The 19,646-nt window shown below is 39.3% G+C and overlaps 1 protein-coding gene across 2 annotated transcripts in view; it reads left to right on the plus strand.

Moving 5' to 3' along the window:
* The window catches only part of RADIL (Rap associating with DIL domain), a 1,364,147-nt gene that overhangs the window by 588,754 nt on the left and 755,747 nt on the right, over window positions 1–19,646 (plus strand). The window lies entirely within an intron of this gene.

Here is a 19,646-nt window from a genome sequence, read left to right on the forward strand (position 1 = left end):
TATTAAATAGCTGCTAGTTTCACTTTGTCATGTTTGGATGTTGGTCTTATCTCTACTTATAGCAGTGGTCTTCTTGCAGTTTTGGATTATTGGTAATTTTTGCCACTGGTAAATGTCTTTTGGATATTTTAGTACTGTTGAAAGAGTACATAAAAGCGTGATATGAAGCCACTTGCAATGCCAGAATGAAAATATCCATTTAGACTGTCAGGGCCTGTGGCTGTACTTTTTTTAATAACCCCATCACCTTTAAAACCAACTCATAAGGGGTATTTGGACAAGCATCAGATCTACTTCCTGTCTTATAGTTATAATCCAAATTATAGTCCAAATTAGCTTCCTCAACAAAGGACAACTACAAGGCATTCTGTAGTTACATCCATAACCTAAAAGGAAAGACCCAGATTTATGCAGAACTGGTAGTTAAGGATACCACATATACTATGCCTGTGGACATAGCTAACCTGTTGGCCAACAAGTTGTGTGAAAACTTCACTCTCATCTCCCCACCACACATACCCCATGACATCCCTACCACCTGTCCCCTACCTTGTATCTCTAAAAAACAGGTTGTAAATGCCCTCTCTAAGACCAACAATACAGCATCTCTTGGGACGTGATAACATCTCAGGCTGCGTCCTGTATGGGCTCCAACATGAATTAGCAACACCATTGGGTCCTGTTTTCAATCATAGTCTATGCATCAGCTTCATACCAGCTAACTAGAAAACAGACACCAGTAGTCCCTTGCACAAAGATGGTGCTTCCATTGACCTCAGGAACTATAGACTTATTAGCTTGACTAGCCTTATCTGCAAGGCCATGGAGCAAATCATCATGGACCATACCAACAAAGATATAGGTAATCTCCAAACACTTGACTCTACTCAGTTTGGATTTGTCATGCCTGTTAAACCTGGTGGACTTCTCCGAGACAGTCACCAAGGCCCTGGATGAGGGGAAATCTGTACATACAACCTACCTGGACTTAGCCAAGGCATTTGACACTACCCCCCACTCCGGCATCATTGACAAACTCGCCCAACTAGGCATCAACCCTTATATAGTTAGATGGGTCGCTAACTGCCTCACTGATAGAACTCATATAGTCAAAACAGGGGGATCCACCTCCAACAGCAGACCAGTAACCAGTGGTGTTCCACAGGGATCAGTCTGGAACCTCCACTGTTTGGAATCTATTTCTCTGAAATACAAACAAAAACTACAGGTCTGTGGCTGGCAAGGTTTGCTGATGACTGCAAACTGGGAGTGGTCATAGAATTTCCAAAGGATGTCACAGGGTCTTATACAAACAAATGATTGGTGCTAAAGTCATGGCCTTAAAATCAATGCAAAAAATGTATTATCATTCCTTTTGGGAAAAGCGATGTTCCTGCTAACTACCACATCAATAGCAACACCTTAAGTATGCATTCAGTGGTGAGAGACCTGGGCACACAGGTTGACAGCAACTTTACCTTTGACCACCATGTCTCCACAGTGGTAAGAAGGATATTCTATATTGCTCATCTCATAAGTAAGGGTATTGCCTCCAGAAAAAAAGAAGTTATTACCTCCCTGTACTCTTCCCTCATTAGGTCAGTAATTGAGTACAGTGCCCCTTGTTGGTATGTACCTTTCTAAGTACCTGCAGCAATTGGAGAAACCACCAAGGTTCTTCACGAGGACAACTCAAGGTCTTCACCATCTGTCCTATGGGGATCATCTGAAATCACTGTCACTTTATTCTGTTTCAAACAGACTATTCAGAGGTGGTGTCTGCCTTGCATATAAGGCAATCTCTGACCCTGTGTTAATGGGAATGCTTCATATCCGAAAGTCAAATGGTACATGGGTTACTTGCTCTAAAGACCTTAACCTGGTATGTGAGATTAATAAAACCTGCTGGATGGACAGATTTGTCTCCTAGAGGTTACCACACCTTTGAAACAGACTTCCACTTTATGTCAAACACAGCACCCCATCGGCCCTCTTCAAACACAGTCTGGATGATTGGATTTGTGACCGTAAATTCACCCCAGGTATTCCACCCTCTTGGACAGGGACAATAGGTGCTGATCATGGAAATAAGGGTAAGAACTTGGCTAGGCTTGTAAGGGACCTAGGGCCATTAGCCTAGTAACTACCTATGATCCTGTGATAATCCTAATACTCATGTAATAGTGAGAATACCCATGTAATAGTGAGAATACCCATGTAATAGTGAGAATACCCATGTAATAGTGAGAATTCCTCAGCAAATAAATGTGCTAGTTCAACCACGTCTGTAATAATTGAGTCCCCCTACTTAACACTAATGGGGGTATTTTCTAAAGCATCTTAGGTGCTTGAATGGGGCCTTTTTATTCATCTTAGTATTCTCAGCTAGCTTGTCTTATAGTTGGTTCTAATTTTCAGAGATGAACTCCTCAAGGATTTGTTTCTGCGTTAGATCTATATTTGATGAAGGTACATAGAGTATATTATACTTCTTTCAGAAGGGCTTTGTTTCATATTTCAGTTGTGATAACTTTTTTGTCCACCATGGATGGAAAGGTTTGCTGTGACTGGCCACACCAACAGGTACAAACCTGTTTATTAAGGTGTTTAATTTACCATAAATAACATTCCAGTTTCTTCCATTGGCTTGCCTTCCAGTTGCTTCTCCCAATGCCAAGAGTTCCTTATTTACAGATTTTAAAGTTGGTGCTATAAAAGTTCCAAAGGGGTACAGTTGGTTTAACCATTTTTCATTATAACTCACATTTTCACATTGTTTACAGTAGTGATTTTATTTTCCAGTCCTGTGGTTTAAGCAAATAACATCGGATACAGTAAATTATCATCTATGGTTGGTTATTTAATATTCTTTTCATAGTTGTATAAAATACTACTTTCAATAATTTTGTTTGCAACAGTAGACTTGGTAGAAGGAAAATTCTAGTCATTTCCTGGAAGGTTAATGTCTCCCATGATTATATCATATCATTGATGAAATAATTCACAGATATTACCACATAACCTGTTATCATGCTCATTTTCTGAGCTGGAGGGTCCAGATTTCCACCCATCAGTCATATTTTGCCAAAATTAATTTCACCACCAAAATTCCAGTGACTCATCAGAATGAGTAGTAGTAAAGACAAACTTTGTAGACACATATAGACATAAACCACCACCTTTGTGATTTGAATGAATCAAATGTTTCTTAAATCCTTGAACAATTAGATGTTTGTTGCAATCATTAAACCAAGTTTTAGTAAAGCACAGCAAATCAAACTTGTTACATGCTGTTTTAAGTCTACAATTATGTTACATAAACTTCTACAATTACAAAATTAAATGTTCAAGGGATTTAAGCACTTTTTTATTTCTGCCCCCCAACACTGCTTCTAAAAAAGAATGAATTACAAACTAATCAGTTTCCAAGATGGCACAGATGAAGCCAATCTCTACTGAAGCAGTTATTTTTAACTTCTAAATCTGCCCAAGTGGTTATTACTTTGACACAATTGATTAGTAAAAGTCTTCATATGATGTTTGTCATTTCTTTTGCCAACCTTTTTTTTAAACCCTACATAAAAAGGATTAGGAAAAATATCAGTAAATATATATCACTAAATATCAATCTAAACCCTTGGAGTTACTGAATCGACACCTCAGTATTAGTGTGACCAGCATCATGGTTGCCTGCTACAGTAATAACTGTACCATAAGGAGGGGAATTTTTAAACAACATTTTGATTGCTTCTAACATTTTGGCCATGTTTCCACCTCTCAGGCAACTAACAGTAATACACTCTTGATTAATTCTCAGGAGAACATCATATATTGCTTTCAATATGGAATGACCTAACTTGAGGACACTTTTTTTGTCTCATTATAACATGGCTCACTACTTACAATAGTGGATGGTGACTCATTCTCATTTCTGCCAGTACCCCCCCCCCCAAGACGCTTCTTCTCTTTTTAACCTCTTGAAATTGGTCCTCCTCATCTACTTGTTTAATATCACTCGATAATCTTTTATTTTGATTAAGAGTAAAAGAATCATTAATAACTTTAGCCACAGGTTGTGACTGACTGGAAAGCTCTACATTATTGTATTTATCAACTACTGGGGTATTAGAAATGGGGTTGAATTGAATTAATACTTTATTAGGAGGTAAGTCAGTATTAATTTGTTTGTGGGCATCTTGTTCAAGTTTTTTATTTGGACTGCTGAATCAGCATTGACCATTTGGATATCAATAATATGCTTTCCACAAACACAGCCAATTGTCTGTATCATCATATTTTTTTTCTTATTTTTATAATTGGATAAAGATTTATATTATTGTGGTACCCCGAATTTTTGGGATCTACTTGCCCATTTGATTTGTGATGTTGGCATTTGCTACAGATATCATTTATGTCTTCCCACCCCTCTCTTGTTTTGCTAAACACATTACATTTCTAAACAGATAGGGGAAACCTCACTTTACTAAGTCATCTGTGTGCTCCTTCATATCCTGATATACCTCTCTGGATGTGTTAAACCTGCATAACAAAACCACACACTTAAACACTGCCCAACACATCTAACATGCCTAACATGGTTTTGCTCAGTTAAAACGGAAGTAACGACAGCTCTTGCCTGATTGGCCGCCACACTAAACACTCCTCATCACACTCATCCAAACCCAAGAAGATAAAAGGATTTTGAAGATTTTAGATTCATAGATTCATAGGTGTTTAGTAGGCTAATGACCACAAGGGCCTTTTTAAGCCTAACCATGCATCCCAAATCTCTGACAAGTTCTGATACCCTTGATAAGTGTAAGCATGGTCCTGGGAGATGAACCATTTACAGGTTACCTGTGTCCATTAGAGACATAGGTGCCAAACCAAGGATGAACTTCCAGTTTCCCATCCAGTTGTCCAAGTTGCACGTGAATTGGGTTAGAGAGGTACTCTGCTTCACATGGATGGAGAGCCTGTCCCATAGACGGTGTAGTCTCTGGGATACATACCTATCTCATCAGCCGGTCCTATTTATATCACAGGCAAGGTTTAAGTCTTTAGAATGGGTAATTCTGAAATGCTTATTTTCCCTTCCATGTATTCATACCCTGCACCTACTTCTCACGAGGCCATACCTCTTTTAATCTCCTCTTGCCCTTAAAAGGACCACAGAGAATGCACAGTAATGGATGTTGCATTGCACTACCAAACTACAATCAAAAGAAATCAGAAAATACAGTTACAGCTACCATTTGCTCAGTTAGAACTAGTGTAACTAAGGACAGCTCTTGCAAGATTGGTTGTCAGACAAAACACTCCCTGCAACACACGTGTCTGAAGTCCAAGAAAAATGAAAATATTCTAAAGGTTTTTATTCTCTTCTTGCCCTTAAAAGGACAGTAGACAAGACATAGCAACGGGCATTTCACTGTCCAAACATATCGCACTCAAAACAGATCAGAAAATGCTAGTACAGCAAAAATGAGACAAAAACACAGGGTAACATGCATACAAATGGCTTCCACGGTACTTCACTGCACTAGCTTATTAGCGCAGCTACTTTCTGCCACTGAATTTGACAGTAAAACAGTGCAAGAAGCAAACAAAACACTTGCATATCCACTAGATAAAAATGTTTGGGAGGAGGCAGGATAAAGCTCCACAAGCCAACATGGAAGAGAATCAAAAAAAGGAAAGAAAATGTACAAATCAGAATAAAGCAACAGGCTAACGAACACTATAATGGTACTACAATACCGCACTTCACTGACCTGTCAGTGCAGCTACTACCTGCCACCAGGTATAACTGGAAAAAGAATGCAAAAAGTCAAAAAATGCATATGTCTGTCAAAACATAGGCTGTTTTTTAAAGGATTAAATGAAAAGCACTCCTGTTCGCTTAATCTTAGACGTATTTATATTATTTACACCGCATCTCAGATGAAAGGTCTCATCCTTTATTGGTAACTCTACTAGTTTTATTCCATACAATCTCAGTCTCAGACAGCCTTCAAGCAACCATGTTCAAAGTTACAGTTCATAACTGTACTCAGTGTTTACGTGTTATGGAAATAATCTTGAACATAGTGAGTTGGTAAAAGTTGAATGAGTCAGAAACTTGATGTGTGGCAAAACAAGATGCTGGGTATGAATCAGCACTTAACAGATGATAAGGGCATTTACAGCAGATTGGGAAAGTACAATTATTTGAAAAGTTGAGGGGAGTGGCAGATTCATTGCTACCTGACTAGTGAGGATGCATCTTGCATAAGCTGACTGTGATAGCTACAGCAGTTGGGGTCCTTTTATAGGAAGATCCATTTAATTTTATTAACAATGGAAGGGGAACAAACCAATACCAGTTTAGAACCATAATGAAAAACATGTTTATGAAGTTTTATGGAGTGGTAAGGGGTGACTGTGGAAAGATAAACATGGGTGTGCAGATCTGTACATATTTCATCAGACTGTTAAGATAATTATTGGTCTCTTAATTATTATTAATTAACAGATTTATGTTCCAGTTGAGTGGTGCATATTATGAGCAAGTGTTAAGTCCGAAAAGGGACATTAAATATTATTGTGTTGTGCTGTGAATAAAGCTCTTTCCCTTGCATAGAGGTTGCATTAATTTGAAATTAGGTTTGTCTAGTTTATAGGTAATAAGTATGCAATGAAGAGATGAGATTACATTAGCTTCCTTAGCGCCTTCTCCTACTAGCTTTCACTGTGGGGGGAAGGAATGGCAGACATTGATGAGTTTGCATTCTTAGTCTATACATTAAATGTGGGCTCATAATGAATTAAATTACATCTGTTAAAAGACAGGTTTAAAAGTGTATTTGTATGGTATGATTGTGTCAGATTCAAAAATGAGATTGAAATTGGTTAAAGTGAATTTTGTAAGTAAATATGTTTTTCTAATTTTGCCTGTTTCGTTATATGCTAATTACAGAATTTTGTTAGATAGTATTAATATAGAGGATTATGAGCGGGGGATTGTAACCATTTTATTATATGTTCAAGACATGGATGCCAGGAAATTCACCTCAACAGCAAAGCTTGAGAGGTGACTCTTGGTATCCATGTCAAGAACACATAATACAGGGTTACAGTCTGCTGACCTGCTCATAATTCTTTGTAGAGCATGGAGATTTATCTTCTCCGTGTACTACAAATGAATCAAATGGAAAATTAAAAAAAAAAAAGAAAATGCGATGTCTTGTCTGCCTTTGAAAGCCAGTAAAGCAGTGGGAGAGTATATAACTAAGGGAAGCATTTTAATTCCAAAATATTTTATGCACTTAATAGACAGCAGGCAGAAAAAAAGAGTTGAAACAAAGCTGTTTCATGTCCTGCTGCAGTTGTTTTCTGGTCAGCGGTGTCTGCTTTAGTGCAGACCTGACCTTAACATTGTTTAGAGGGGTGTTCAACAATTGTTAAGCACTTCTCTAAGCATTGTTAAGGTCATATCTTGCACTGTAGCAGCACTGAACCTGGATATAATTTGGACATTTTTTGAGCATAACCAGGGTGGTCCATGTGCTACAATACTTTAAGGCCTGCTAAGGTGCTTCATGCATTACAATATTTTAAGGCCTGCTAAATTCATGTGTGTAAGCATCTGGAGCAGGAGTGGTTAATATGACCTGGTGGCAATGTAGGTTTGGAAAATGAACTGGAAAAAGGTAAAGTAGATACAGCAGGTAATAGAATATATTGCATTTGTTATCAAGTTAAATAGTAGTTAAATGGCATGAACACAGTTAGTAGTAGCAATGTTAGACAGATGTGGAATTTGTTTTAACATGCCTGTGTAGCAAATCTGGAAGAGTACAAAAATATGGGGAGGCATTAGGGAAGCATGTATTATTGGGTCGATGGTGGGTCGGGAGGTACCTGCAATGCCCCTGGCAGTAAACTGACTATGGCCACTATGTCTGGGTGGCAGACAATGATAGATAACACTGAATTTAAGGCAGATGCCCCCAATCTTGGAAGGATAAGCAGTACTTTTGAATATTTAAACTATTATGCCTTTTGGTTGTGTCGGTTGTTAGGAAAGGGTGGGTTAGAGTGTTAAGTGAAGTTTATGGGATACCTAGTGAAAGGGGTAAGGAAAAGAGAGTCACCTTGTATGACAAAGAGGTTGGTCAATAAGAAGAGGGTAGATTCCAATGAAGAATACACATTAAAGCAACCAGGTCCTAGTCGTTGTATTTTGGAGGGAAGATGTATAACATGAAGACTCTAAGGGAGTCAGAGTTACAGTCATGGAACTGGCATGTGGGTGTGAGGAGTGCCAGGACTTCAAAGTTGTGGCAGGATAATGTAACTGTAGTGACATCAAAACAACTCATGACATATCTTAGTGAAAATAGCACTGAAGATGGAGTTGTTCTATACAGTGAGGTTTGGAACAGTGATAAGAAACGGCTATATTATGTTGAGAGAGGAACATCAAAGTGAGAGGACATGAGCCAGTGCACTACACTGGACAAACACAAAGAAGAAACATTACAAAAATCAAATGAGTGTGGGGGTGGTAAAGCACTGACATTGGGTTTGGATCATGAAAAGGTGTTAGAGACATGGGGGCTTAGATCAGCACAAGGAAGCTGAAAATATTAAGTTCCGGTGTTAATGGGCTTCTGAACATAACAGATGTGTTATTAAAATGACTGAGCTCATGACTGTTGTCTTACAGGAAACTCATACAAAAGAAATTTTGATAGTCTTTATTCATAGCTTCATAGGTAGGTACTAAGCTATCGGCCCAAGGGCCTAAGTAAGCCTAGCCAACAAGGTTGAAAGTGAATTTCCTGTGCCGCTGTCGAGCAGAGCCACAGAATTGATCCCCAGGGTGTATTTCCTATTTCCCATCCACTCATCAAGCTTTTTCTTGAAGAGTGCTAATGAGGAACTTTGCTTGACATAGATGGGTAGCTTGTTCCAGAGTATAGGAAGTCTCTGGAACAGGAATCTATCCCAATAGCATGTCCTGTTTATTGTGGTGACAAGGTTTAGGTCCCTAGAGCGTGTAGCTTTGAGGGACTGGGATTTCTTTAGGTGTAGCATGTCCAACAGCTCTGAGGTTAACATAGCTTTATATGTTAGGCAGAGATCTCCTCGGAGTAGGCAATATGCTACAGAGTAAAGCTGGAGTTTTTTGACACGGTCAGTGCAGGGCATCTGCTTGAGGCCAGTAATCCTCTTTGTGAAGTACTTCTGTGACCTTTCCAGCTGCTGCAGATGTCTTGTGAGGTACATTCCAAAAGGAGCGTTGTACTCCATAATGGGTCTAATGAGTGCCGAGTAGAAGGGAACAATGACCTCTTTTTTCCTTGATGAGAACCCTTTTGTGATGAGGTGTGCCACATAGAAGGATTTCCTGACTACTGTGGCGATGTGATTATCAAAGGAGAGACTACTGTCCACCTGGGTCCCAAGGTCTCTTATCACACATTCAGAGATAAGTAGACTGCCGTTTATGTGGTAGTTCATGGGTACAGAGTTTTTACCAAAGGGGATGACAATGCACTTTTTGGCATTGAGCTTGAGGCCATGCCTCTGACAGTAGGCATCTGTCTCAGTGAGGCCCTTCTGTAGGATGTCCACATCATTTGGGGACTTGACAATGGCTTCTAGTTTGCAGACATCTGCGAACTTCATTAGCCAGAGGCCTTCTGAGATAGCCTGTACTTCAGAGAAGTAGATATCAAACAGGAGAGGTCCCAGGACTGAACCCTGTGGTACTCCATTTGTCACTGGTTTGAAGTCAGATTTGGAGTCTGCAACTTTTACAATGTGGGTTCTGTCAGTGAGCCAGTTGGCAACCCATCTTGTGACATAGGGATTTATACTTAGTTTAGTGAGTTTAGCTATAATTCCAGAATGGGGGATGGTGTCAAAAGCCTTGGCGAGGTCAAGATAGGCTGTGTGAACCACCTTACCCTCTTCTACGGCTTTGGTGACTGCCTCAAAGAAGTCGTTCAGGTTCAGAAGGCATGATCTACCATTCACAAACCCAAACTGGGTGGGGTTCAGAGTTTGGAGGTTACCAATGTCTTTCTTTATGAGTTCCATGATGATACATTCCATGGCCTTGCAGACTAGGCTCTTCAGGCTAATAGGGCGATAGTTCCCAGGATCAGTGATGGCTCCCCCTATGTGGAGTGGGATAACTGTTGCTGTGCACCATTCCGTGGGCACAAAGCCTGACGTGAGAATATGACTGAACATGGTGCTTAGGTGGGGAGCCAGTTCATTCTGAAGTTTGTGTAAAACGTAGCCTGGGATGTTGTCCGGTCCCATGGATCCTGTGTTTTTGGTTTTAGAGTGTGCAGCTTTTGCCTGCATAGATGTGAGTACAGGGACTCTGCATTTTTCCTGTATAGATATGGGCCCTTTAGGGGGTGAGAGGGGGGTAAAGTTATCACTGAACCTATCTGCCAGGATGCTAGCAATATCAGTTGTTTCTGTAATTTTTGTGCCGTTGTGCTGTAACTCAAAGCAGATCTGGGTGTTGCCATTGAGATTCCTGGCATAGCTATAGAATGCTTTGTGGTTGCCCTTAGAATCAGTGGTGATTTTGTTTTCATAGCTAGCTTTGGGGGATCTTATAAGGGGTCTCAGCTTCTTATTGAGGCTGACCAGGGAGCTCCTCCACTCATGGGATTTTACTCTCTTTTGCAACAGTTTCTTCCTTCTGTTGTAGAGTTTGTTTATGGTAGGGGACCACCAGATTGGCTTCCTTTTTTTGGAGGATAGCGTCTTGGTTCTGTTTGGGGATAGCATGATCCGTGCACAGTGCTTATAGAGTTAATTTGTGTAGGATTCAGCAGGCATAACTGTATTGTCCATCTGCATGGGTGTCATGAAGTTCGCCACTTCTGTCTTAAGGAGCATGAAGTTGGCTTTGGAGAAATTTTTTACCATGGTTTCCTTAATGGTGGGTGGGGGTGGGATGCAGATATCAAGGATGATTAGCTTATGGTTGGATCTGACCAACGAGGAGTTGACTTCAGGTGTGGAACACCGGTCAGTCATGTTGGTAATGACTAGGTCTTGGATATTGTTGCCCCTGGTGGGGGTGTGGATAAGTTGATTCAGGGCATTGTAATTTATGAATTCCAGGAAGCGTTGAGCGAAGGAGTTGGTACATGAGTAGTTTTTCCAGTTAATGGTGGAGTATTTGAAATTGCCCATTATTAGGATGTTTGGTTGAACCATAATATTTTCCAGTATATCAATAAAAGGGGAGTGGGAATCCTGGGGCATGGTGGGGGATCTGTAGTAAGCTACAATTTGGATTGCAGTTTTGCCCAGAGTTAGTTGCACTTGGATAACCTCGGATGCATTATTCTACGCAACTAGCCTGGAGGTGTGGATATCCTTAATGAATATAGACACACCTCCGCCTTTGGTGTTCTGGTCCAGGTTAGATGGCCAACAAGTGTGGTATGAATTATAGTCTAGTAATGCAGGGGTGCTCTCTAGAGCCTTGAAACAGGTCTCAGTCACTGCACAGATCTCAGTGTTCTCCATTTTAAGGAGTGCCTTGAGTGAGTGCATTTTGAGATTTAGGCTTCTAGCATTGAGTAGCATTACCCTCAGTTTTTGCTTGTCTGTTCCTGTTACGGTGGTGAATTTGTCATTTGAACCTTGCCTAAACAAGGCACTATAGGGGCAGCAAGACCCTTAGCCAGTATCCGAAATTCCAGGGGTGATGTGCAGGCCATCTCTGGCAAAGCATCTTGGTCTATCGACCATGTCGTCCCAGGCAGCCAAATACTGGATCCCCTTAGAATGACACCAGAAGCTTAGGCAATTGTTGAAGTCAATCATTTTGTCCTTGTACTGCAGTATCATTCTGGGTGATAGCAGGATGCTACTCAGGGCTAGGGTCATACCTGCCTGGGCTACAAGATCGGAGAGCTCTTCCATGTCTCTTTTCATGTAGTCCAGGGACGTACATCTCAGGTCGTTCACACCAGCATGGACAATGACAGAGTCATATTTGTACTTGTTGTGGAGTGACCTGAGGGCATCGGTTATGTGGCGGATCCTGGCAACTGACAGGCAGCTGACAGTAACCTTCTCCTTGTTTAGCCTGGTGAGTGGAACATCAGTGTGCCTGACTATAGAGTCACCTATGACTAGTGTATTGGGTACGTTGTTTTGCCTTATGGGCTGTGGTTTATTGGCACACTGAGTCTGTGGGCTGTGTGTCATTTGGGTTGTGTTGGGGGGTGGAGATTGCTTGCATTTCTACTTTAGATGTCTTTGTTGCTTGAGTAGATTATTACTGAGAGCCTCCATGAATGTTTTTGTGTTTCTATGTGTGGATTTTGGTGGTGAAGGTTTAGTGGGACTATGTGATGAGTGTGGTGTGGTGCAAGTGGTTACCTTCGCCTCTTGACTGTCAAGTTCAGTCTTGGTTGGAGAGAGCTTTACCGCCAGTTTGGCTAGATAAGTGCATCTCTCACAGGTTGTGGTGTTGGGTGGTAGGAGGAGAGGTTGTCTGTGTACATGAGGCAATTGCTACATTGCCACAAGATGCCCAGATTCATCAGATAGACAGGAGAGAACACTGGGAGCTGACCCTTGGACATGCCCGAATAAAAAACTTCTTTCCTCTAGACAAGTGAGGAAAGTGAGTATAAGAGCTGTTTTTCTTTAAGCAAGTGAGGAAAGTAAGTACAAAAACTGTTTTCCTCTAGGTAAAGAGGAAGATTGAGTGCTGTAGTAATTTGTAGCTTATTTAGTGCTAACAACAAGTTCTGAACAAGTGCTGAGCACGAATAAGCAAATTCAAGTTCAAAAACTAAGAATCTGTACCTGGATCTTGTGGTAGATAGGCTACCTTGTGCTTACCACTCCCACTGATAGGCTAGAATGCTTCCCTCCAACACAGAAAGGCTTGGGGGGCTCAGAAGCTTACAAACAGTCCTGGATACAGCAAATCTGTATCTGGACTAGATTAGTTAGAGGAAAGGTGGGAAACAAGCGCAAACACGGGCCTTTAACCCGGAAAGTTGAAAGAGATGGAAAAACTGCCCAAACGGCCAATAAACTGCAATTTCTGGGCCAGAAACCACTCTTGTGGTAGATAGGCTACCTAGTGCTTACCACTGCCACTGATAAGCTAGGAGGCTTCCCTCCAACACAGAAAGACTTTAGGGGCTCAAAAATGTAGAAACAGTCCTGGTTACAGAAATCTGTATCTGGATACTTACAGGAAAGGCAGGGAAAAAGCTTAGAATTTTTTTTGGAAATTGGAAGGGGAGAAAGGAGAAATAGAAGATAATTCAAAATTAAGGACCTAAGTGGCTTGCCCTTCACAAATGTTCTCTCTGTATTGGGTAGAATGAGCTAGTGACACTAGACTGGAGTGGAGCTGGGATAGAGCTGAACAGATGGGATTGCTAGGAGTGTCTGAGGTCAAAATATGATCTCACTGTACTTGGTTGAGTGTGCAAATGAGATAGACCCAGTAGGAGTGTACAAAAACAAATTTACAGGAGGGATGGGCAATTCCAAAGCCACCAATATTAATACCAGAACAAGAACAAGGAGGGAGGGCGGGAAACTAACTGCAGAGAGAGAGAGAGAGAGACCACAGTATTCTATGAAACAATTAAGTAGAAAAATAAATAACTACAGAGAGACACAGACCACAATATTCAATGATACAATTAGACAGACGGAAAAATAAAATGCAGTACAATCTGTAACACTGCAAGATTGTACTTAACTCAGCTAGTAATGCAGTTGATTGTATGTATGTAGCAGAAGCCAAACAATTCAGATATTGATCAGTAATAAGTTCAAAGATATGTGACTAACACATAAATACAGAGAAACCCTCTAGGCTAAGAGTTTAACACTGAATATCAATGAAGTGAAACACAGTAGCCCACACTTACTGCAGAGACAGAGAGAGAGACCAGAATATTCTATGAAGCAATTAAATAGAAAAATAAATAACTAAAGAGAGACACAGACCACAATAGTCAATGACACAATTAAATAGAGAGTAAAATAAAATGCAGTACAATCTTTAACACTGCAAGTTTGTACTTAACTCAGCTAGTAATGCAGTTGATGGTACATATGTAACAGAAGCCAAACAACTCAGATATTGAGAAGTAATAAGTTCAAAGATATGTGACTAACACTTATACAGAGAAACCCTCTAGGCTTAGAGTTTAACACTGAATATCAATGAAGTGAAACACAATAGCCCCCACTTACTGCAGAGACAGAGAGGGACCACAGTATTCTATGAAACAATTAAATAGAAAAATAAATAACTACAGAGAGACACAGACCACAATATTCAATGAAACAATTAGACAGAAAAATAAAATGCAGTACAATCTTTGACACTGCAAGTTTGTACTTAACTCAGCTAGTAATGCCGTTGATTGTAGGTATGTAGCAGAAGCCAAACAACTCAGATATTGAGCAGTAATAAGTTCAACGATGTGTGACTAACACTTATAAGTACTGGGAAACCCTCTAGGCTAAGAGTTTAACACTGAATATAAATGAAGTGAAACACAATAGCCCCCACTTACTGCAGAGACAGAGAGAGATCACAATATTCTATGAAACAATTAAATAGGAAAATAAATAACTACAGAGAGACACAGACCACAATATTCAATTAAACAAATAGACAGAAAAATAAAATGCAGTACAATCTTTAACACTGCAAGTTTGTACTTAACCCAGCTAGTAGTGCAGTTGATTGTAGGTATGTAGCAGAAGCCGAACAACTCAGATGTTGAGCAGTAATAAGTTCAAAGATATATGACTAACACTTATAAATACAGAGAAACCCTCTAGGCTAAGAGTTAAACACTAAATATCGATGAAGTGAAACACAATAGCCCCCACTTACTGCAGAGACAGAGAGAGACCACAGTATTCTATGAAACAATTAAATGGAAAAATAAATAACTACAGAGAGACACAGACCACAATATTCAATGAAACAATTAAATAGAAAAATAAAATGCAGTACAATCTTTAACACTGCAAGTTTGTACTTAACTCAGCTGGTAATGCAGTTGGTTGTAGGTATGTAACAGAAGCCAAACAACTCAGACATTGAGCAGTAATAAGTTCAAAGATATGTGACTAACACTTATAAATACAGAGAAACCCTCTAGGCTAAGAGTTTACCCCTGAATATCATTGAAGTGAAACACAATAGCCCCCGCTTACTGCAGAGACAGAGAGAGACCACAGTATTCTATGAAACAATTAAACAGAAAAATAAATAACTACAGAGAAACACAGACTGCAATATTCAGTGAAACAATTAAATAGACAGAAAAATAAAATGCAGTACAGTCTTTAACACTGCAAGTTTGTACTTAACTCAGCTAGTAATGCAGTTGATTGTAGGTATGTAGTAGAAGCCAAACAACTCAAATATTGAGCAGGAATAAGTTCAAAGATATGTGACTAACACTTATAAATGCAGAGAAACCCTCTAGGCTTAGAGTTTAACACGGAATATCAATGAAGTGAAACACAATAGCTCACACTTACTGCAGAGACAGAGAGAGACCAGAGTATTCTATGAAGCAATTAAATAGAAAAATAAATAACTACAGAGAGACACAGACCACAGTATTCAATGACATAATTAAATAGAGAGAAAAATAAAATGCAGTACAATCTTTAATACTGCAAGTTTGTACTTAACTCAGCTAGTAATGCAGTTGATTGTACGTATGTAGCAGAAGCCAAAGAACTAAGATATTGAGCAGTAATAAGTTCAAAGATGTGTGACTAACACTTATAAATACAGAGAAACTCACTAGGCTTAGTGTTTAACACTGAATATCAATGAAGTGAAACACAGTAGCCACCACTTACTGCAGAGACAGAGAGAGACCACAGTATTCTATGAAACAATTAAATAGAAAAAATTAACTACAGAGAGACACAGACCACAATATTCAATGAAACAATTAAACAGACAGAAAAATAAAATGCAGTACAATCTTTAACACTGCAAGTTTGTACTTAACTCAGCTAGTAATGCAGTTGATTGTAGGTGTGTAGCAGAAGCAAAACAACTCAGATATTGAGCAGTAATAAGTTCAAAGATATGTGACTAACATATATAAATACAGAGAAACCCTCTAGGCTAAGAGTTTAACAATGAATATCAATGAAGTGAAACACAATAGCCCCCACTTACTGCAGAGTCAGAGAGAGAGACTTCAATATTCTATGAAACAATTAAATAGAAAAATAAATAACTACAGAGAGACACAGACCACAATATTCAATGAAAGAGTATTATCAGAGCGTATATAAGTCTGAAGTGGTACATAAAGTTAGAAGAGCTCAAGTGGAAATTTGGTTACAATAAATTATGCTGCCACAGGTAAATACAGAGTAGGTAGGGAGTGGTGGTTCTTGTAACGGTAGATGAGCTTAAATATGCGATGTGAAGGCAAGTTGTAAGAAGATTGCCTAGATACAATGGTAAATTATGGCATTCCATTCTAGGCATGGAAACTGGGGGTCATATTTAAAAAAATTGCTTCAGTTAATGAAGCAAGTATTAGAAATGTATGAGATCACCAAGTCCTGGAAGAAAGGAGATAAGGAGATCGTTTGACAGTATATCATGAACACTAATGATAGTATAGGATGCTCAGAGCAAAGAAACACTGCTGGCTATTGGATGTCTGGATGTCAAAAAGCCATTTGACAGGTCAAGTGAGGATTATCTGTTTGACTTATTAATCAGGATGAGGCTTCTGCAAAAGTTTGGAATTATTAAGATGGGGATATTCTGAGATTTCAAGGCATATATGAAGACATTATTGCAGATGTCAACCTTTTTGCCTTATATTTGGAACCACTAGCACAACAATGATTAGAAAATAATGTATATTTAACATTGTGTAAACCACAAATGTTTATTTCTCATTTGTTTCATCCTTTGCAAGACTTTGGGGAATATCAGACTATAACATGAATGTAGATTAGGTTAAAGCTTTAAAACTCAATTTTAGGCCATCAGGGGAGATGAAGGAATAACATATGAAACTATGCAATCACCAGAAACTAAGGTACTTGATATGTTTGATTACAACAGTGCAGGATGATGTATTCAGTAAAAACAAAAATAAAGTAGAACAATGAAAAAAAACATTAGTTTTGGATCTAGCTCAAAAAACACAGGTGAATCCAAAGTATATTGTACCATAGTTTCTGTATCTTGGTCAGGCTTTCTTTTCTCCCTCCCAACAGAGCTGAAAAAATGGATAGTAGAGTTTTTTTGGGATGGGGTTAGACCGAAATTGGAGTGGAGAAGCTGTAGCTGCCTACAGAGGAAGGAAGGCTGGTTGTCCTGTATATAGCACAAAACATGAGAGCTATAAAAATAACTACATAAATAAGTTGTCAAATAAAAGGATATCAGGCTAGGTGTAAGCATGTTAAGACAGTTGCTAGGTTATAGAAGGTTCATATCTAGTGGAAATGTTCCAGGGAGATGGGCAGAATAACACTGGCCATTTGGTACTAAAAGTGATAAAGAAGAAGTTTCAAAAAGTTGTTGCCAATATAGTGCTGTAATCCTGGAGTCAGGGCAGTTTGCTAACAGGAGCAATGAAGATGAATAAATGTAACAAAACTTTATAAAGACAATGGAAGAGGGAAGGTAGAGAATGCTACTACTGAGAAGATAGTGATAAAGAAGTTCTTCTACAAATGGCTATATTGGATTCAATATTTAGACAAGGAGGGATGAGAAGAAGTTAATTTAAGTGACCATAGAAGATGGAGTAGATGAATGGGTTTAAATCTGTGTATAGATGTTGCCTTTCCACCCCCCCCCTTTCCTTCCTACCCCTGCCGATCCTGTTTTGGGGAGTCTGTGGCTACTGACTCTTATAATGAAAGTTGCATCTTGTAAATGGTGGGTAGGCTTAAAATAGATGGTATGACATATCAAAGATTGAGACAGGGGTTCTGGAACTGTGTACTGATTTTTTTACTTTGTCTCAGTAGATATGGTTACTTTTTAAGAGGACATAATTCTTGTGAAAATTATCAGGAAACAAGAGACATGTAATAGCGTTGCAAGCTGAGCAATTAGAAGTTGACTGAACCTTCTAAAATGTATTGCTTTATAGGCTGTTTGTAAACAAGTAAGACCAATGTAAGATCAGTAATATTTTTTCTTAGAAAAATCATGAAAGTGAGCTAGCCAAGCCTTAGATGAAATGGTACCCTAGGCAAAGAGCTCCATGGCACTGTTCCCCCATCTACTGTTCCACCAGCGTATCCACCAGTGCTCCCTTATCCCCCCCCCTTCCTGGTCTGCCCCCCCCCCCCGTCATCCACATTTCTTTTGTCTTCTTTTTTTCTCATTTTGCACTTCAGTTATTTACTGCATCCTTTCAGCACATATCCCAACTGGCCAAGACGGTACAGTGATAGCAGTAGAGGAAATCATTTAATTAAGCTGGGGTATGGGAATTGCTAGACATCCGGAAGCCATAGCGTTCTGAGGTACATTTTAGAGTTTTTCTTACACTCCTTTCATCCAGTGATGCCCTGAACAAAAAGCATGAATAATGAAAGAAATTCATTCTTATCTTTGAGTTTGTTTTTTCCTATATCATCTCAATGTATTCTAGTTGATCAAGACTGCAATATAATAACTGTGGAGAAAGTTATCAAATTAAGATGGGGGTCTGGGAGTCACTAGGCCCCCAGAACCTATAGTGTTGACCTAAGCTGAAATTATGTATAAGGAAATACATTCAGTCTTATTCAGTCTTATTTTTTTCTTTCAAGGAAGACATAAGTCATGTCCGAAGCTTAATTTTCAGAGTTGACAATGGTGTAGTTCACAATAAAGTAAGAAGGCAGATGCATGTGAGGGTATACAAATTGTATCTGGGAATATTGCCTTCTGCCTTCCACCCCTGCAGAAAAGGCTGCTCACCTTTAGTGTGTAGGCTACTGACTGTTAGTTTATCCCCCTTGTGTTACATTGGAATGAAATTGAAGGAACAAATTGACACAGTCATAAATTTCAAGTGTCTGCTTGTACCCCCAAAAGACAGACACCTTATGTGTACCCATCTGATGTCAGACTTGGATGAAATTGAAAGAATAAGTAGAATGCAGTAACATATTTCAACTTGTTGTTGTCAGATGTATATACACTGCAGCTCCTTTACCCCTACCCCCAAAGGATAGCCATTGTATATGAATTTCATATTTCACTGTAAGGAAAGTGAAAAAATAATGACCACAGTAATGTACTCGAACTTCTTGATGTTTAACAATACATTGTCCCTAGACAATCTAGAGTGACATTCTGTACATCCATCTGACATTTGATTATGAGGAAAATTAAAGAAATAATGACCACACTGTCCTAAGGTCCAGGTCCCTCCCCCTCACACAAACTATAGTGACCTTCTGTGCACAATTCTGATTAGGACTGATTTTAGCCAAGGCATAGATTCCCCACTAAGCTGTGTTAAAAGCTACTTATACACAGTGTGCTGTGCAGACCATCAGGTGCCCAGAAACTCTCAGGGTCTAAATGTTGTGTTTTGCAGTGTATGCCATATTTATTTTTTGTATAT

Source organism: Protopterus annectens, chromosome 12.part0 (assembly GCF_019279795.1).
Source record: "Protopterus annectens isolate FY-2018-M chromosome 12.part0, PAN1.0, whole genome shotgun sequence".
NCBI lineage: Eukaryota > Metazoa > Chordata > Ceratodontiformes > Protopteridae > Protopterus > Protopterus annectens.